General features: G+C 50.2%; 1 protein-coding gene across 3 annotated transcripts in view; it reads right to left on the reverse strand.

Annotated features, from left to right (window-relative positions):
- Nucleotides 1–18,826, reverse strand: part of LOC101273854 (janus kinase and microtubule-interacting protein 1) — a 101,405-nt gene extending 82,579 nt beyond the window's left edge. Inside the window, exon 1 of one of the 3 annotated variants that reach the window (XM_033427849.2) lies at nucleotides 18,498–18,826. The gene's annotated coding sequence lies outside the window, so the exon portion shown is untranslated. Of the gene's footprint in view, nucleotides 1–7,836; nucleotides 9,281–18,497 lie in introns of those variants that run through there. The other 2 variants (XM_033427847.2, XM_033427848.2) reach the window with 2 other exon arrangements.
- Nucleotides 18,827–21,469: the final 2,643 nt, after the last annotated feature.

The raw sequence follows: 21,469 nt of genomic DNA on the forward strand, positions 1-21,469 counted from the left end.
TTGAGGGGCCCAGAGAGAAGCAGAAAGCACCTGCCCAGGGGACACTCAGTAAATACCACTGCTGAGAGGCCGACTGGATAGAGCTGGACAGGAAGGCAGAGGCCAAGGGGGAGGGGGGGGTGGTCGCTGGCCGTGCTCTCCTGGGAGACCCTGATGGGATACTGCCGCAAACCCACAGGAAACCAGGCCTCTCACCCCCACACACAGCCACCTCCTCTGCAAAAGGTGACCCTACCCATCCTGCCAGCCGGAGAACAAGAGAAAGGGAGTGGCCCAGGGTGGCCCCGAGTCAGGCTGCATGGGACTCTTGGGGCAGGACTCCTTCCTCTGGGCCCTAAAAGCAGCAGTTAAACCAAGAGCTGCCACTCATGAGAGCCTACTCTGTGCCAGGCGATGTGCTGGGCCTACCCATCTCAATCCATCCTCAGTCCATCCGTCCCTGTGAAACAAGTAACAGTATTATCCCCATTTGACAGATAAGGAAACTGAGGCTCAGAGAGGTGAAGTCACCTGCCCAAGGTCCATGGCTTGTAAGTGGCAAAGCCAGGACTGAACCCAGGTATGTCTGACTCTAAGGCCACTTCCCAGGTGCCCAAAGAAGTGTCAATTTTGTTTTCTATCCTCAGGACCCAGCACCATGAATGCTCTTAGAAGGCACCCAAGAACATTTTTAGGAATGAACAGCCAGGCTCCTTCCTGCACATCATGCCATCACCTTCCAAGAACCAGGCATATTGACAGCAAATCAAATGTCACTGAGTGAGTGACATATATAAAACAGTAAAACTTCTGTAAAACAGTAAAACTTTTTCAATCATGAAAAACTTCCAATATCATCAGAAAACCACCTACCAAACCAAAACACCAAACACACCCACAAACACAATCTGATAAAATTGCTACTCGTATGCAGGACCCCCATAACAAAATTCTCATCAAATAGAGGAACGATAGTTGTTTATCAACAGTTACAAGAACATGATGACACTTCCTTTGGAATATTCTGTGCATGTGACGTCTTCTTTTTTCTTTAGCTTTTCACTGTAAAATCTTACCAGGTGCTGAACAGGAGAGAAACTTTGAGGTGGGGATGAGCAATGGGAACAATAACTGTGCGGCAAGAAAAACAAAGCATCGTGGCAGCACCCGTACTCCTCTTCCATCAGACAGAATTCAATACAATTCAACCAACGTGCACCAAGTTAACAGGAATAACAGTCCCTGCTTATACAGCAGTCTCTCTGTACTAGAAACTGTTCCAAACTTTCCAGATTCTCTATTATTCCACAGCCCTATGACATTCTGCCAGCCAGAATGTGAAGATAGAGCCACTAGGGTGGCCCAGGGACTGCCTCATCCACAAAATGCCAAAGTAAATACATTTATAAGACTGACGAAGCCTCAGCCATTCTGCATACCTGGGGGTAGATGGCTGCTATCCCTTAGGCAGCCAAAACGCACCAGGTCCTTACACGCATAATCCTGGTGCTCACGAGGTCCTGGAGAGGCACATGTTATTTTCCTCATTTTATAGGGACAAAATTTCAGCTGAAAGTAAGTAAAGGACTTGCTCGAGTCCCCACCTGAATACAAAGCCTTTGCTTTCTGCTACTACGTGCTGACTCTTCGCAAACCCCCTGCACCATTTTGTAATCTCCCCTTTATTGATGTGCAAGGGCCCCTTAAGGAGTCCCAGAAAAGGTCTCAGCCATTAGGCTGTTTCTGTCCCACCGCTCCTGAAATGAGTCACATAATCACACCACTAAGAACAAGCAGTGTGACTCGTGACTTTCAAGCCAAGAGCAACTTCTTTTGTGGTTTCCACATCCTTTCTCCACCAGCCACTCAATGTCGTCCGATATGCCTAGGGCACTCCTCAACAGACACTTACGAATGACTCCAGAACTGGAGGACAGGGGAAAGGGTGGCAAGGCTGAAGCAAGCAGGGAGAGACAAGGGGCTCAAATCGGAACACTAATTACAGGGCTCGGGTGCTCGGACCAAGATGAACTTACTGCCAGGTTATTTACTACCAGGTTACTACCACCATCGGGAAGGAAGATGGTTAAGGATGATTTCATGAGGTGCAGACATTTGCCGAATCCCTCGAATGTGCTGGCCCAGGGCTGGGTGTCCCAATGGTTCCCCCACATGCGTGAGGAGTTCCCGTCAAGTCAGGGAGGCAGGCAAGGGAACAGAGTGCAGCACACCCAGGTGTTAAGTGCAGACCAGGGCTGTGGGTCCCAGTAGGGTGTGACAAAAGAGACATCTGAAGTGGGCCCTGGCAGGGGTGAAATGTGGACATGCAGACAAGGGAATAGGGGTCTAAGGAAGGTTGAATGGCATTTAGGCAGGGAGAGCAGCGGAGAACCACATTCAATCAACATCCCGGTGCCTGCCCAATACCAGGCCCTGTGCTGTGCACAGGGGCTTCAGACACGAATCCCAGCCAGGCCCTGAGCTCCAGCCAGTGGGGAAGAAAAACTGTGAAAGACAACAGTCCCACAGTATGGCCAAAGCTGGGACAGAAAGATGTGCAAGGCTTGGGGAGTCAGGGAAGTACCCGAGGATATGAGCCTAGGCCACCTCTAGAGGCGGCAGAAAGGGCGCGCTACAGAGAGGGTACAGATGTGCAAAGACAGGAGGAACGGAGGGCAGGTTCAAGGAAGGCAGACTCTTCCATATGGTAGGGGACAGTGTTATGGACTGAATGTCTGTGTCCCCCCCCCCCAAATTCATATGTTGAAACCCCAATCCCCAATGTGATGGTATTTGGAGATGAGGCTTTCAGGAGGTGATTACGCCCTCATGACGGGATTAGCATCCTTATAAGAAGACACACAAGAGAGCTTACTTCCTCTCTCTGTCCACCTCCTGAGCACACAGTGAGAAGATAGTCATCTGCAAGCCAGGAAGAGAACTCTCACCAGAAACAGAATCAGCCACCACCTTGATTTTATACTTCCCAGCTCTAGACCTGTGAGAGATAAATTTCTGTTATGTAAGCCGCCCAGTCTATGGCATTTTTTGTTATAGCAGCCAAAGCAGACTAAGATAATTGGTAAAAGCAAGAGCATCGAGAGATGAGGTCACAGATGTGGTGACAAGGAGTGTGTGCTTCATCCCAGGACCGGCGGAGTCCATCGAGCAGAGGGGTGACACAGCCAGGTGTGGTTTCTGAAAGATATCAGCCTTTCTTGGTATGACTGTTTGTCTTCCCAAATACTCCCAATAACTCAAGAGCCATTCTGAGGAAGGAGTGGGTGGGCAGATCCTTCAGACTGTCCTCGGAGAGCACTGGACCCTCAAGGTCTGTTCACAGAGACCTGGGGTGAAGCAAGTGCTGGTCCTAATGCAGCTCTTTCTCCAGCCCAGCTCAGTTCAGTCAGTGACAGTCCTGGAGGCTCCTCCTTCCCAGGGCCCAGTCTTAGGAACATGAGGATACTTGGAGGTTGAGACAGAACCAATGTGATACTGATGGGCACATGACAACACAGAGACACAGGTGTCTGCAAAGGGATGGTGGCCAGTACCTAAAACAGAGCAGAACCATCAGAACTTTGGGGCACTGGGAGATGGTGACCAGGCCTGGATTTCAAACCACATTCCATGGAGCCCTGGTCCACCCTGAAGAGGCTCAGGGGTATCAGAGATCAGGGTTCTGGAGCAAGAAATGTTTGGTTCTATTTTTTATAGGTAGAATCATTTTAAACTACAAACACGGCATACAAGCTCAAATGAGCTGCACATCAAATGTCGACCCTCTGTAGACGCCACTGCATGGACCTGGGTTGCCAGGTGAATACTCAGTTTTATACACGTCTTGGGGTTGAGACTCTCCTGTCATCTCCAGCAAAACGGATCCTGAAACTAGAAGACAAGTTGTTGACAAAAACCTTACCGATTGCAAATGTGGTAGGTAAAGATTCTGAGAACAGAATATTTTCACAACCACAACAAAGCCCAATTAACACTCAGGGTGCCATGGCTGTTAAGAATACTACTGTCACCCCAAACTTTTCATTTTGAAAGTTACATGCATCAAGGCAACCTCACTGTTCTCATGGACTGACGTGACGTGAAGCACTATAAGTTTAGAGTCATAAAATAAATATGAAAATAAACTATTGCCAGACTGCTACACCCTGACCCAGTATTTCTGACTCAGCCCCTCAAGGTGGGGCCTGAGAACGTGCGCTACTAAAATGCTCCCAGGTGACGTTGATGCTGCTGGCCCAGGACCCTACTTGGAGAACCACTGCTCTAATCTACTCTTTACAAACTCTGCTTACTGTGACTCATTAGGGCAGGTGGTCCCATAAGCCCGGATAGGTAGGTCCTCCTACGACAGCAAGGATGGGGGAAGGCAGAGGAACAGGCATTCCAGGGACTGGGGCAGCAAACACATGGAATCTGGAAACAGTGGGTAAGGAAGTCAGTAGTTCACTGGGGTCAAAGAGGTGGCTAGGAGTAATGAGGTGCAGGATGAGGTGGGAGGAAAAAGCGGGGGCTGTAGAAATCAGGCTTACAAGGGTGGAACTGAACATCAGCTATGGACCAGGCCCTGTCTTTGCTGCTATTGATCTCTCATTTCATTGCATTGTGGTCAGAGAACACACTTTGTATTATTTCTATCCTTTCAAGTTTATCGAGGTTGTTTTATGGCTGAGCATATGGTCTATCCTGGAGAACGATCCACGTGCCCTTGAGAAGAATATATATTCTTGGTGAGGACACGGAGAAAAGGGAACCTCTGTGCACTGTTGGGTGGGAATGTAAATTGGTGTAGCCACTATGGAAAATAGTATGGAGGTTCCTCAAAAAATTAAAAATAGAACCACCACATGATCCAGCATTTCTGGGTATTTACCCAGAGAAGATGAAAACACTAACTTGAAAAGATAAACACCCCCCCGTGTTCATTGTAGCATTATTTACAATGGCCAAGAAATTAAAAGAACCTAAGTGTCCATCAGCGGATGAATGGATAAAGAAACTATGAAATAGATAGATATAAAATGGAGTATGATTCAGCCACAAAAAAAGAATGAAATCTTGCTATTCGTGAGACATGGATGGACCTTGAGGGCATTATGCCAAGTGAAATAAATCAGACAGAGAAAGAAAAATACCACATGATCTCACTTATATGTAGAACCTTAAAAAACAACAACAAAAACCAGCCTCATAGATACAGAGAACAGATTGGTGGCTGTCAGAGGTGGGGGACAGGAGATGGGCAAAATGGGATAAGGTCACCAAGCGCAAACTTCCAGTTATAAAATACACAATTCATGGGAATGCAATATACAGCATGGTGACTACAGTTAGTAATACCATATTGTATATCTGAAACTTGCTAAGAGAGTAGATCTTCAAAGTTTTCATCACAAGAAAAAATTTTTGCTAACTATATGTGGCAATGGATGTTAACTAGACTTATTTTGGTGATCACTTCACAATGTATACAAATATCAAATTATTATGTTATACACCTGAAACTAATATAATGGTTTATATCAATTATACCTCAATGCTACATATATATGTGTATATGTATATTCTTATGTTGGTGGAGTATTCTCTAGGTGTCTGTTAAGTCTGGTTGGTTTATAGTGTCCTTCAAGTTTTCTATTTCTTTACTGATCTTCTGTCTAGTTGTTCTATCCATTATTGAAAGTAGGGTATTGAAGTATCCAAATATTATTGCTGAATTATTTACTTCTCCCTTCTTTTAGATCAGTTTTTGCTTCAAATATTGATATTTTGGTGTTCTGTTGTTAGATGCATGTGTGTTTATAGTTGTTATATCTTCCTAATGGATTGACCCTTTTATCATTGTAAAATGTTATTAAATGTCATTATAAAATGTCCTTCTTTATCTCTATTTATTTATTTATTTTTTGGGGTACGTGGGCCTCTCACTGTTGTGGCCTCTCCCGTTGCGGAGCACAGGCTCTGGACGCACAGGCTCAGTGGCCATGGCTCACGGGCCCAGCCGCTCTGCAGCATATGGGATCTTCCCGGACCGGGGCACGAATCCGTGTTCCCTGCATCGGCAGGCAGACTCTCAACCACTGTGCCACCAGGGAAGCCCTTTATCTCTATTTTTTATTTTAAATCTATAGGTATGATATCAGTGTAGTCACTCTAGCTTTTTTATGGTTGCTCTTTGCATGATGTATCTTTTTCCATCCTTTTACTTTCAACCTATTTGTATCTTTGAGCCTAAAGAAGTATGTCACCTGTAGACAGCATATAGTTAGATCATTTTTAATATACTGTAACAATCTCTGCCTTTTGATTGGGTTGGGTTTTTTAAAATATTTATTTATTTATTTTTGGCTGCATTGTGCCTTAGTTGTGGTACGCGGGATCTTCGTTGCGGCACGCAGGCTTCTCTTTAGTTGTAGCACACGGGCTCCAGAGCGCGTGGGCTCTGTAGTTGCGGCGTGCAGGCTCAGTAGTTGCGGCATGCAGGCTTAGTTGCCCCGCGGCATGTGGGATCTCAGTTCCCCGTCCAGGGGTCGAACCTGCATCCCCTGCATTGGAAGGCAGGTTCTTAACCACTGGACGACCAGGGAAGTCCCTGATTGGGTTGTTTAATCCATTCACATTTAATGTTATTATTTATACAGTTGAGTTTACCTCTGCCATTTTACTTTTTGTTTTCTACATGTCTCATGTCAGTTTACTTCCTCTATTCCTCCTTTACCGTGTTCTTTTGCATTAAATGAATCGGGCATATGTCACAGCAAGAACTTCAAAGAGCTTATTCTTTTTAATTCAGATAACAAAATCACCTCTCCAGCAATTTTTAGTTTCTTAAAATGGTTCATTTTCTAATCGACCATGATTTTTTTCTCTCTGGTTCCAGTAAACAGGAGCAAATGAATTATTCACCCAATAGTCATAGAACATCATCTATAATAATGTCCATTACCAGATTCCTGGGTTGGACAATTTGAGGCTAGAACTTGACCTTCCCACAAAGAGGAGGCATGGGGCCATTCACGGTGTTTTGAGGACCACCTTCATGACATGGGATGATACAAAGTGTCATAACAGTTCAGTGCTTCAGACCAAGGTGGGAAAGGATGGTTGGAATTCACGACAGAGTCCATAGCATGGATATTTTCAAGAGCTGCGGCACTGCTTTCACAGAACCTGGCACAGATGCTAACAAAGATCTGGTGAGCGGAGGGGTTTTCTATACCAGCTACGATGAACAGGTGAGACACCACAAACTGATCAGCCCACATCCCTTCCAGGGAGTGATTTCATACCCGCCCCCCATCTCCTTGTCACTTGACCTCTTAGTTGACCTACCTACAATGCCCTCTGTTCATCAACAAATATGAAGGGAAACTACAATCTGGGAGCTTGTGAATTGTGAAATCCCCAGTTCACAATTTATGTTGTGAACACCTGAGGTTTGGGGCACCCAGCACCCCTCCCCCATCTTCTGACTGGAACACTCCCAATTTCCGATATCCTATCCAGCAACAGGACTTGTTTGCGTATTTGGTATGAAGTGTCTTGCATTCACCTTTAGCCATGCCTATAGAAAACTCAGGGGATCTGCAATGCCCAGGCGCTCATAAACTGGGCTCATCCTGGGTATCTGGTACACTTCCAGGGAGAGATAGATACTAAAAGTAAAGTGCCCATTTGCCCAATAGTTTAAACAGATTAGACATAATTTGGGGGCATCCGGGCCCTTGTTTAAAATAAGGTGTCTGGTTGGCAAAAGAACCTCTTCCAGCCCTGATCCTGAAAGGCTCCAAGACTTGCCGCAGAAACTCAATTACCGCCAGGCTTAATGAGCTCACTCACCCAGCTGCCCTGGCCCACAAAGCAGCCCCGCCAACTTCCAAAAAGAAGATGTGTCTTCCAAAGCGTATTCTGAGGTGCAGCTTGGGAGAAATGGAAACATCAGACCAGTTTAACAAGAAATATGACCTGTGAACACAAGAACATGGTTTGGATTCTGAAGAACAGCTGTCTAACATTTTTTTTTTTGCCCTTAACTAAAACGCAGACTGCACTGCAAGGCTGTGAAATCCCCGTGCGCAGGGGAAGGGTAGCTTTACTGAGTTCTACAGAAACTTCACAAATGTCATCTCTGGGCTGATAGAACCACCAGGGGTGTTTCAACCACGAGTACTGAGGGGTCGGAGGTTTGGAGAATTGATGTCACTAGAGGAGGCTGCTACAGAGAAAGGAGTGGGGCTTATTGAGGGCAGAGTGGACCTGATGCAAACAACAGAGAGAAGAACCTACGGCACCCGGTTACAGTCCCTCCCATCACGAACATTATAGGAATATGAAACATATTCCTTTTTCCTTTCTTGGCCCAGAAGTGAAAACAATTCAGTCATAACACTATAAACAGCAAATATTAAGGCTAAAGCCCAAAAGTGATTGACCACCTACTGTGCCCCTCACCCTGTGCTGGGTGCTGGGAATCCCACTGTGAACCAGGCAGCATCCCTACTTTCCCAGAACCTTCTGTCTAGTGGGAGAGTCGGACAAGTCACTGGCAGCTGGAATACGGAATCCAGGGCAGTGACAGAGGGATGCTCGGAGCACCGGGAACCCTGGGGACATAGCTGACCTGGCCTGCGGATGCGGAAGGATTGTCAAGGAAGGTTTTCTGGAGGAAATAAGGCTGATGGTGGATCTTAAGCACACGTGGAGGATGTTCAACTGGGTGAATGGGGGCAGGAAAGGCTAATGGGCAGATCTGCCAGAGGGAACAGCATGTGCAAAGGCCCGGCTCAGTCAGGAATGGCAGGCAGATGGTACAGCTGGAAACATGCTCTACTGAAGGCCTGGGAGGAGAGAGGCAGGGGCAGGCCACGCCACCCTGGCAAGATCAGGAGAGTGCCGGAAGCCTGTTTAGTCCGCCTCTCTGCCTCCGGGCTGTTCCTATCTTAATCCAGCCCTGGTGACCTCATCCACTGTATCTTCACTTGTAGAGTAAGCAAACAGGTCTCTCCTAGGCTCCACCATCCAAGCCGGGCCATGGAACCTGCAGGGATTCACAGGTGGGGGGGTGAGGGAGGGAGGTATTCCTGGCAGAGGGAGCTGGCAAGCAAGGGTCTGGAAGAAGGGACAGTGCTTAGGAGGGGGGTACAATTCACCAGGGGAAACATGGGAATTGAGTTGGGAGCAGGCCATGGGGTCCCTGAACACAGGCTAAGCTGGCCGCACTCTTTTCATAAGTAATCAGCAACTGGAGTAGCCAGAGGTCTGACCCCCATCACTGCCATTTCTACCTGGGCAATCTCAGGTAATAAGTCATTCATTCTTCACCAATGAGGTGGTACGGGCCCAACAGGGCCTGGAGAGGAAGACTCGCTGTAACCCTCAGTAACCCACTTCCACTTACACGTCAGCACGATCCACTCCTCAGTCCCCACCCGAGCAGCAGCAGAAGGCCAGCAACTCGCAGGCAGGTGTGCATGGAGAAGACAAGGAGGACAATATCCGCTGACCCCTGCAAAACCTGGACAAAGCCCTTCACGGGCATCTCTCCACGTGGAACACATGGCACCCTGGGTTGGGGAGAGGGGTGTGACCCCCCAGGACACCAGAACTCCCAGGGGTGATGTGCTTTGTCTCCCTCGAGGCTCCTGGCTGGGTGGGGAGTGGAGTTCAACCCAGACTCCCTCCCAGGTCTGGCAGAAAGCAGATGGTCTGGAGCAGAGGAGATGCGCAAAACATGGAGGTGGCCTTGCCAGGCCCTGAGAATCAGCTTCCCTCGAGCAATCAGCTCTGGCCATTGGGCAGCCCTGCCCACTGCTCTGAGAAGCATGGAGAGATCTCCGCCTTCAGAGACCATGGGAAATGAACATGCAAACTCTTCAGAGGACAGAAGAATTCTGGTGCGGTTACTCTATGCGGAGGGAGTAAAAACGCTAGAGCCATTGAGTGGAGGCGACTCAGAAGAGGGTCCCAACGCTCTTCATCCTAATCCTGTTGCCGCCAGTTACAGAGAGGCTACCACGCACCAGGCTGTATGTGGATCCAGCCTGTTCCCCTCACGAGGTCTGCCCTCAGGGCTCCCAGCTAGAGACCCAGCTCTCACCGCCCTGCGATTGTTTACCAAGTCTCCTTACTCATATTCTCCAGGTAACAGTCACAGTCTTGGTGATGGGGTTTGTGTTTTATTTGTGGGTCTCCCCTCTCTCAGAATGAAAGCTGCCATGGGCAGGGACCTTGCCGCGCCTGGTCTTCCTGGGGCTCTAGTTCCTTCCGGGGGCACACAGGAGGCCCACAGATGTGCACTGTCACTCTTTGTTATCAGACTGAGTGCCTTGTTTACAGAGGAGGAAACTGAAACATGGGAGAATGTAACTCACTTGCCCAGGGCCACATACTTCACAGAAGGCAGAGCCACCATCCTCTGGGCCTGGTCTCTGCCCCTGAGGAGCATAGCGTCTAGAGCACCACTGCCCCCCAAAATACAATGTGAATCCCAGGTAAAAATTTAAATTTTCTAGCAGCCACGTTAAAAAAAAGTAAAAAGAAACCAGCGAAACTAATTTCAATGATACATTTCATTTAGCCCGGCATATCCAAAACGGTTTTGTTTCAACAAGTCATCAGTGTTAAAGTTATTACTGAGATCTTTCTCATTCTCTTTTTCCTACAAAGTCTTTGAAATCCAGTGTGTGTTTTCCATTCCCCAGGGCAAGTGAACATATGACTTAGGCGGCCCGTTCACAAGCATTATGACCAGTACTTCTGGAACCGCCAGTGTCAGCAGCACCACCTGACACATACCTCCTGTACACCAACATGCTCTGGGACGTCTGCACAGTTATTTCTGACCTTCACACCAACCCCAAGAGCTAGGGACACTGAACCTTCTCCATACTGAACGGAAGAAAAAAGGGAAGCTTGGAAAGATGAAGTAACACGCTCCAGATCACCGAGCTACCAAGGTGGAGTTAGGAAATTAACGCACATCTGGCTCTAAGCAAAACAACAATTATTCCTTGGGCACCTACTTCACGCCAGCGTCTTGTGCTGAGAGATAGAAAACATGCCAGTCGAGGTTCCTGCCCTCACGGTGCTTTCATTCTAGCTCAGGAGGACCAGGGGAATGATCACAAATGGGGAAACAAAACGCATTTCAGATCATGATGATTTCAGAAGAAACGGGTGCCAGAGGGGAGAATAACAGTGGAGCGGGAAGGCGGGCATCTACCTGAGAAGGGCAGGGAAGACCTCTCCAAAGAGGGGACATTTAAGCTGAGACATGAAGGGTGAGAAGAAGCCAGTTCCGGTGAGGGCAGGAGATGAATGGGCCAGGCGGCAAGAAGCAGACACAACACTCTGGGCAGGAGAGTCCAGTGCATTCCAGGAACCATCAGAAAGGCCCCCTATGCTGCGCCAGCTGCCTCTCTGGGCCACCGGGTTGGCCCCTGGCGGGCCTCCCTGCCTCAGGGCGCTCCCACACTCTGGCTTGGAAAATGAGAAATCTACAAACCATTCTCCGGATGTCAAGAGCAAGTGAAGGCTGGAGGTTCCCAGCACAGAGCCTGGCAAGGAGGGCACATTCATAGCTATCTGCTGAGTGGCTGAACCGATGAATCAGAGAGCAGTGGGAGGAGAGAGTGGAAGCACCACAACAGAAGCCTGGTAGCCAAGGCCCCAAGAAGAAAGCTTTAACACTTGAAGCTACGCCTCAAACACTCTGCACAATAGCCAAAAGGTAGAAACCACCCAAGAGTCCATCAACAAATGAAGGGATAACAAAATGTGGTCCATCCTTACAATGGAATATTATTCAGCCTCAAAAAGGACTGAAGTACGGATACATGCTACGACCTGGGTGAACCTTGAGGATATGATGCTGAACGAAAGAAGCCAGACACAAAAGGCCACATATTATATAAGCCCATGTATATGAAATTCCAGAACAGGGAAATCACAGAGACAGAAGGCAGATGGGTGGTTGCCAGGGGCTGAGGGACGGGGAGGGGGAGTGAGTGTTCCACGAGGAGGGAGTTCTCCTCGGGGATGATGAAAGTGTTTTAAAGCTAGACAGAGGTGTTGGCTGTACAACACTGTGAATGTACTAAATGCCACTGAATTGTATTCTTTAAAATGGTTAATCTTACATTGTGTGAATTTCAGCTCAATTTTTTAAAAAAGGGGAAGGGGAGGAAAAAAGAATTGTTTCAACAGAACGGTCAGGTCATGATCCTGTTAAATAAAATAAAACCCCGTGTCTCAGAAAGCAGATAGGAGTGATCAGCCTCCAGAAGTACCAGAATAGAAAAGGAAAAGAGAGAAGACGGACTTTCCAACGTTAAAAGAAGCAGAAAGCTATTGATACTTTCCCAGATCCCTCTCACCTCCACTATCGACGCCTGTGATACTCACGGTCTTCCTGTCCTCCATAGGAAGCAGGACTCTCCTCAGTGGTATGTCCCACCCCTACCAGCCCTAAGGAAGGGACGAGGGGCCAGTCCAGGGCTCCTGAATCAAAATGCAGCCGAGGTGGAGGCTTGGGGGCCAGCAGGCTGAGCCAGCGCATCCCCTGACCTGGCACACACAAGGGCATTACTGCTACAATGGGCAGCCCTTGGCAGCCCCGGGATGGCCACAACAGAACCTCCTTTCATTCCCTAAAGTGGCCCTTCAGCCAACTCTGGGCCACAGGGGAGAAAGCACAGCAGGAAGCCTGCCTCCACACAGCACATGGGTCCTCTGAGGTCCAGCTGGGGGCTTTAGGACACATGACGGGTCCTGAGGATGGTTCCAAGACCTGGAAAGGATAAAGGGGACACCACGAGCCACACGGAGAGGACAGACCGACCTAACGACTGATTAAGGGTGTGGCTATTCCAGGGAACAGCATCACAGCGACTGTCCACCACACAAGGCTGGGTCTTCACCTCTGTTCTTTTTTTTTTGCCGTACGCGGGCCTCTCACTGTCGTGGCCTCTCCCGTTGCGGAGCACAGGCTCCGGACGCGCAGGCTCAGCGGCCGTGGCTCATGGGCCCCGCCGCTCCGCGGCATGTGGGATCCCCCCGGACCGGGGCACGAACCTGCGTCCCCTGCATCGGCAGGCGGACTCTCAACCACTGCGCCACCAGGGAAGCCCCACCTCTGTTCTTTATTTCAGCCTTACACCCACGTGGACGGCAAGGATGGGGACTGGGGTTATTCCCATTTCACAAATGAGGACACTGAGCTGTGGAGGGTTCAAAGGGTACAGGCGATCCTCCACGGTCAGCATACGGCAGAGCCGGCGTTCAAACCCAAGGCTGCCATCACCGCCTCCTGTGCTAAATTATGCTGCTGCTGATGTTTGCTTTTTTCTACAAAACTCCCACAAGGCAGGACGGAGTCATGGTTAAGAACATGGGCCGCCGGTTTGGGATGACGGAAAAGTTCTGGAGATGGATAGCGGTGATGGTTGCCCAACAATGCGAATGTACTTAATGCCACTGAACTATATCCTCAGAAATGGTTAATATTAAATAGTATATATATTTGAAACAAAGATATTTTAAGAATTGGTCAGGTACTAGGACATAAAGAAACTATCAACAAATTTTAAAAAAATAGATATCATACAGACCACATTCTCTGAACATGGTAAGATTCTGTTAGAAGCTAATAAAAAATATAAATTCTTCCCCTGCTGGAAAAAATCCCTGCTTCCCCAGTTACCAGTTCTGTGACCCTGGGTAGGCTTCACAGCCTCTCTGTGTCCACCTGTAAAATGGGAAATGCAGGGCTTCTCCCTCTGGGGTTGTGTTCAGGACTGAATGAACTCAAACCAGGGAGAGAGCACAGACCAGGGGGTGGCAAACTTCTGCAAAGGGCCAGGTAGTAAATGTTTCTGGCTTTACTGGTGTCTTCTCCAACTGCCCAACTCTGCCAGTACAGGGCCGAAGCAGCCATAGACAGTAGGTATACAAATGGACATGGCTGTGTACCAGTAAGACTTTCTTTACAAAATCAAGCAGCGGGCCGATGAGCAGTAGCTTGCAGACACCCTGGCGCTTGGTAAGTGCTCAGCCAATGTTAACTGTTACAATTAAGAAAAACAGCATTTATCTCAATTCATTTCTGTAGACCAATGAAAGGCACAGTACTCCTTGTTGCGGTTCTGAAAATAAATACTATCACCAAAGACAAGAACAGAGCCACTGTCCCCACTGGGGAGCTGGCCCCTCCCTCACCCTGAGCACCCCTGCGCCCTCTCTCTGCTGCTTTCAGGTTGATTCAGAACCAGCATGTTAATTACCTCCTGGGCTACTCTCTGCAAGCACTGGTGCCCCTCCCACCTCCCACAGGAGGGGCTCCTGACCCCTGCCCTTCACACCATGAGGCCCTCAGCGCCCCCTTCCTTGTCCTTGCCCCTCCCTGCTGGCCCATGGTCCCTGGGCTGTCCATCTGGCTTTGGAAAGGCATAAGCAAAGAAAACATTTTCAGAAGGCATTCAGGGCTAGAGTGGCAAGCCAAGGTCCCACTGCTAGCCTGCCTTGGGGTTTTTTTCTGAACCTCAGGCTACAGCAACACCAATAGCTACTACTGCCTTTAAGGTAACATGTTTCTATTAAAAGCACTGAGAAGGCTCCTCTGATTGATTTCTCACACTAGCCCTGTAGGAAGGTTTTCTTTCCATTACTGGAATCAGCATGCTTCATGGAACAACATCTAAGCTCCGGAGTGAGAGACACCCCCCCCACCCCCCGCCCACACACACACACACACACACACACACACACACACACACTGCTTAATTCCACCTCTGCCTCCACCTCCAGACACAGCCCCTGCTTGTCAGGGCCTCACACAATCCTTACCCTGCCTGGTGCTGTGCAGTTTAAATGAGATAATTCATGGCAGGAGTGGGAGTTTAAGCAACAATAGAGAGCTATTTTCCCTATGTGAACATCACAGGAAAAGGGACTGGGCACAGAGAGGTTAAGTGACTTGCCCAAAGTCACACAGCCAGTAGGGGTGAGGTGGTTCTCAATGCAGCTCCTCTAACCCAGCCCTGTTCCCTCCCAGCCCACCTCACCTAGCTGGTGGCCACTGCTCATGATCACTAGTTCCATTAAGAGTTTTCCTTAAAATAGATAACCAACAAGGACCTACTGCATAGCACAGGGAACTATACTCAATAATATGTAATAACCTATAATGGAAAAGAATCTGAAATATATATATAACTAAATCTCTTTGCTGTACAACTGAAACTAACACAACATTATAAATCAACTATCTTTCAATAAAAAAAAATTTTTTTAACGAGTTTTCCTAAGAATTGGGTGGAAATTATTGTAACTGCTGTACCCCAACACTGAGCAGGGAGAAAGTCTAGATGAAAGAGGCATTGAAGGAACTGTTCTGGGACCAGTGGACTCTGAGTTCAGGATTCCTGCATGTAGCTCTCAGCACCTTCTCACACAAGTCTGCACAGTTGGGATTAGTCAACACGGCACCCACCCCTTTCATCTTTCATTCCTGCTTATTGAATATTTAGCTTATTGGCGTGACGTTGTTAGCTTGCGAAGGACAAAGAGGGCCTCCAACCAGGCCATTTGCTCTGTGACAAAGCTAAAGGATTTATCTTTTTCAAATCACTTATGACACCCTCCTTCCTTGTCATGACCACTTATTTAAGTCCTTCCAATGCCCAGAGACTACACTTCTGATCTCACACCAACTCAGCCAAAGACAGACCACTGCCCTCATTTGTACAGGATATGGAGGTTCAGAGAGGTTAATCCTCTTGCCCAAGATCACACAGCCATAAGGAACAGGCACAGGTGAGTCCAGCTTCAGAAGCCCTGCAGGTTGACCCAACCACAGTGGGGAAGGAGGCCGACAGAGAAGAACCAGGATACACTGCAGTCACCCCCAATCTCTCTGAGGAAGGCACCCCATTTTAGTTAGAAAGCCCAGGTGGGAAGCACTTGCCCAGTCGCAGATGAGTAAGGGGCAGGGCCCGAAGGGGAACCCAGGCAGTCTGGCTCTACAGCCTGGAGAGAGGGAGGGCCCGTCCTCGGGGAGGTAAACAGGCATAGCACACGGCGGCAATCACTGCTGGTTTATGCCTTCCTCAGAAACTGTTCCTCCCTCCGCTCCAGCCCCAACTTGCTCTGTGCTAAGACAGCGGGCTCCATCGTGCCTCCTCCTCATGAAGCCTCCAGGTCGGGGGAAGGCAGCTGTCATGCTCTCTCCCTCTGTGCATGTCTCTCTTCCAGCGCTGGCAGTACCAATGCCAGTGTGAAGGCCTCCCCAGGAAGATGGAGCCCCACCAAAGAGGGGCTGCCTCTCAGACTTCACTGTGCTCCTAGTCTCTGGTGGGCAAGGTCTGCTTAAGGAAAAATGACACAAATACTATACAACGTACAGATATAAGGTTCTGGGAGAGAACTACACAATCTGTTTGGCAGAAGTAACATGAGAGCTGGGCCTTGTCATATGAATAGGAGTTCTCCAGACAGACAAAGGAGGGGATCATTTCTGGGAGAAAACACAGCACGTGGGGAAAACCTAAGTGGGAAGATGCATCTGGGGACACAGAGTTGGCATGTGTCGCTGAGATTGTGGTGGGGAGAGGAAGAGGTGGGCCAGGGAAGCCGGGATGTGAGGAACTTGTGAGGTCATGGAGGCAGTGGGAGCCATGGATGGTTGGTGAAGGATGAAAATGGCAATGAGCTCATTTGTGGGACCCACACTCTGACCCTTTGAGGGGCTTCTTGCTGTGATAAGACTCAAGGCAAGAGCTGCCCCCAGACTCTGAGCAGAGATGTTCAGCATTACAGACCACATGCAGGCGTCTCAACAACAAAAACTGTGCAACCATCCATAAACCTCCATCGGGTTGTACAAAACGAAAAGTTTGCTCAGACCAGCAGGTCTCTGGGAGTTGACAATGCCCTGCTGGGCAAGCATCCTGGGGACGGGAAGTGGGGGAGTGCTGACCATCCCACCCCATCCCCAAACCTGTCCCTCTTCTTCGTACATCCGGGCTCATGGAAGAGCCACCCACCTGCCCAAGGCCCTGGAGAAGAAGCCAACTCCTTCCACAGCCCCGCCCCATACCAGGTCACCCTGAGTTGGGGGAAGGCCCCCCCACTTAGGCCGGATATGTACTCTGGGTGGATCCCTCTGCGAGGGGCTTAGGCTCCTCCGCCCTCCGCCAGAACCTCTTAGTCTGGTCTGGGAGGCGGAGGCCATCAGACAGGGCAGCAGTATGTCCAGCTCTGCCATACAGGAAAGCTCAGGTGGGGCACGAGGCTCTCCCTGCCTTGTTCTAGAAGGAGCTGTCCAGTTAAAGGAGGGGAGTTCCCGGAGAGGGAAGAGCACGAGCAAAGGCCAAGGAGAGTGTGCCTGTGAGTGTGCATGGAAGGGGTGTGGGGGGGCGGAGGAGGACCAGGGTTAGATACAGTATCTCTGGAGCTTAGAGAGCTGGGCAGAGGCCGGCGGAAGGTAGTCAGAAGGGTAGACTAGAGTGTGTGGCGAGGGGAGGTGGTGGTGGTGGTGTATGTGTGTGCGGGGGCGAGGGGGGTGTCTTTAGGCGAAAGGCTCCAGCCTGGGAGGCAGCCTCTATCAGGGATGACGAGGCCGGCTCAGGAGCCCGAAGCCAGGAGGGTGGAGTGATGGAGCGATGGAGTCAGGCGGCTGGTGGCGAAGGCGCGGCAGGCCCGAGCGGCCGCTAGCCTGAACGCAGGGCGTCCGGCAAGGTGCCCGGCCCCGCGGGAGCCAATCTCTGTGCGCCATCTCCGGAGACAGAGTACGCCCAGGGCGCGCCGGCCAGGCAGGAGGGTGGGTACCAGCCTTTCTTCGCATTTCTCCAGCCTCCTCCCCGGCGCCCACGTGGGCGGAGCAGCGTGGGGGTGTGCGTGGCAGAGGCCGCGGCAGCGTGTGCTGTGCGTGGGGTGGGGCGGCCTCGCCCTCCCGGCCCTCTGCCTCCACGGCGCGGCCCGGGGCTCCATCCTCTGTACCACCTCGGCAGAGATCCGTGGGACCCAGACCTACTCAGGGGGTGGGACCCAGAAAGAACCGGCCGGCCACGCCCCCCGCGCCACTCCCGGGAGGCACCCGGTGGATCCCCCTCCCCCTCCTTAGCTTGGAGACGGAATGGGGAGAGGAGTGGAAATGGGGGTGGCATAAGAAAGAGAGGGCTGGGGGCGGGAGAAGGAGAGGGTGTATGTAGGAAGGCGACGCAGAGTCCTCCGTCTGGGAGACTGCAGGGGGATTTGGAGGGGATTGGGGGATGGGAACGGAAAGGTGCGGGTGCGGGACCTCAGAGGTGAGATGCAAGAGTGGCAGTGTAATCAAATGGGGGCGCGAAGGCTGGAAGAGGGGCGGGGAAGGTGGGAGACGGGGCGGGGCGGCACTGGTCACTGCGTCCCTTGCCAATGGGTCAGCCCATCGGTCGTGGAGTCCGCGGCTCCCCTTTGGCCATCGCGCGCCTCCCCCCCCCCCCCCCCGGCGCACCTGTACCCACCTGCTCGGTGCTCAGGCCCGAGCCGGGCAGCAGCAGCAGCGGGCGTAGCGAGCGCAGCCCCGCACCGCATCCTCCGGCCGCCCCCCTCCCCGCCCAGAGCTTACGCTGCCGCCGCCCCCGCCTTAAAAAGGACAAAACGGAACAGAAAAAGGATGCATGCAAAAAAAAAAAAAAATCGTAAGAAGCAAATGAGGAAGACGGGCTGATGTGCGCGCGCGGCCCGGCGGGGCGGGGGTTGAGATGCAGCGACGCGGGTGACCGTGCTTAGGGCAGCCGGTCAGCGCGTGCCGCAAACTCCCGGCTGCAGCTCCCGCGGCAGCCCGGCGCCCGGCTCGCAGCGCAGCCCCGCCCCTCACCCGGGGCGCCCCTCCGGTTGGTCCGTCCTCCTGCCAGTCGGAGGGGTGGGCCCCGGCGCTTGCCCCGCCCCCGCCAGCGGCCGAGGCCGGGAGCTGTTCTGCTGCTTCGAGAGGAGTTTAGGGGAGGCCTGAGCGTGCGCAGTGGGCCCAGCGGCTCGTGCCAGGGAGGGGCTGGGGGACCTACTGCTGAGCTCCATCAGCCTAGCCGCTCTGCCCAGCGCTGGGTCGAGGCTGACTCTGACGGCTCCATCTAAAGCTAAGGGCCCCAGGAAGCTCGTTCCTGCCCTCAGGGGACTCACACCCAGTTTGGAGAGAGTGTATTGATATTTATAACCTGAGACTGTGGCCATCCTGGGCCATCCGTGGTCCAGAAGACACAACCACCATGGTACTATGTTTCCCCCTTTGTATAGATAACAATTTGAAAGTCAGAGGTTAAATGAATATGTTGAAGGTAACACAACCAGCTAATGGCAGAGCCAGGAGTCTTACTCCTGAGCCCAGAGGCTTCACTACTAGGCAAAACAGCATCACCAAACAATAGTAAAATGAACGATGTGATGTCCAGCTGAGGCTTGAAGGAAGGGTAGCATTTAGCTAGGCAAAGATTCATTCATTCAGTCTCATTTCACAAATATTTATTGTACCAGGTACATATCCTATGTACCGGTATGTGTCCTATGTACCAGATAGCCATTAAGATCTAGAGATACCGCAGTGAAAAAACAGAAAGCAAACAGCTGCCCTCCTGAAGCTTACATTCTAGCAAAGAGAAGGGAGGAAAGAGCGTCCACATAAAGGGAACAGCACGTGTTAAACCCCTTGACTGGAGGAAAATGTGGCATATTTGAGAATATAAAAAAAAAGTGGGTGTCTGTGTCACAAAGAGGTAAGCGGGAGAGTGGGGAAAGTTGAGGCTGGGAAGGTGGCCAGAGGCCAGCACATGTAAGCTCTCATAGGCTATGGGAAAGAATTTGGAATTTATCCTGAGACTGTCTCACTAGGGAAGGTGGTCTATAGGAGCACTGTCAGATTCATATTTTTAAAATGTACATGTCAGGATGAGCTATGTAAAGCCCCAGGAACAAACAAACTCAAATCTCACCATCTTGCTCATGCTACACATCCCACCTGGGCCAACAGGGGGCTCTGGTTGCTCTAGTGAATCAGGAGCCCAAGCTGATGGAGGCTGTATCTGAAACTGGGTATTGTACCCACAATATTTTTGGCAGTTTGAATGAAAGGTGGCAAATTGTACCGGCTTTTAAAGTTTCCACTTGGAAGAGACACATCACTTCCCCTCATGGCTCATTGGCCAAAGCAAGTCACATGGCCATTCCTGACTTGAATCAGGGTGAGAAGTGCAGACCTCCCGTGTTCCCAGTAGATGAGAAGAACTGGAATATCTGTGAACAGATAAGACTCTCATTAACAGATGCACTGGCTGCCTATGGACTGTGGACTGAAGAAGAAGGCAAGTATGGATCACAGAGGTGGGTGGGCGTGGCTTTGGTGGCAAGGGAAGAGGAGCATCAGAGAGGGTCAAGCATCAAATTGGCAAGACTTGATCAAGGCTTAGACAGGAGGCACCCAGAGAGAAGAGGCATCAGGGATGGCCCTGGTGATATGGGTTGACTTGAATTCCAAAAAAAATCAAATGTTGAGGTCTTAACTCCCATATCTCAGAATGTGACCTTTTTTGGAAATAGGGTCATTGCATATTAATTAGTTAAGGTGAAGTTGTACTGGAGTGAGGTGGGCCTTAATCTAATATGTCTGGTGTCCTTATAAAAAGGGGAGATTTAGACACAGAGACACACACAGGGAGAATGCTATGAGAACACGAAGGCAGAAACCAGAGTGATGCATCAGTAAGCCAATGAATGCCAAAGATTGCCAGCAAACCCCCAGAAGCTAGGAGAGAGCCCTGGAACAGACCTTTCCCTGGCGCCTTCAGAGGGTGCATGGCCATGCTGATACCTTGATCTCAGACTTCTAGCTTCCAGAACTGAAAAACAATAAATTTCTCTTGTTTAAGCCACTCAGTTTGGGGTACGTTGATACATGCATATTTCAATAGTTAGGGATTATATTTGGCTGTGAGTAATCAAAATGCCAACTATACAGTGGCCTAAACAAATTTTTTTTTCTCACTCAACAAGAAACCCAAAGGTAAGCCATCCCTTCTTTTATCTGTTTGCACTGCTTCATCCTCAGCATACAATTTTCTTCTTCATTATAGCCTCATGGTGGCAAGATGGTCGCCCTTACCCCAGCATCTCATCACTATACCAGTCAAGAAGAAAGGGAAGGGACTTCCCTGGTGGTCCAGTGGTAAAGAATCCACCTTCTAATTCAGGGGACATGGACTCGATCCCTGGTCAGGGAACTAAGATCCCACATGCCAGGGGGCAACTAAACCCGTGTGCCACAACTACCAAGCTCACGCGCCTCAACAAGAGAGCCTGTGTGCCACAAACTACAGAGCCCACACACTCTGGAACCCGCGAGCCACAACTACAGAGTCCACCCGCCCTGGAGCCTGCGCGCCACAACTAGAGAAGAGAAAAACCATATGCCACAATTAGAGAGAAGTCTGCACGCTGCAAGGAAGAG

The sequence above is a fragment of the Orcinus orca genome, chromosome 4 (genome assembly GCF_937001465.1).
Source record: "Orcinus orca chromosome 4, mOrcOrc1.1, whole genome shotgun sequence".
Taxonomy (NCBI): Eukaryota; Metazoa; Chordata; class Mammalia; order Artiodactyla; family Delphinidae; genus Orcinus; species Orcinus orca.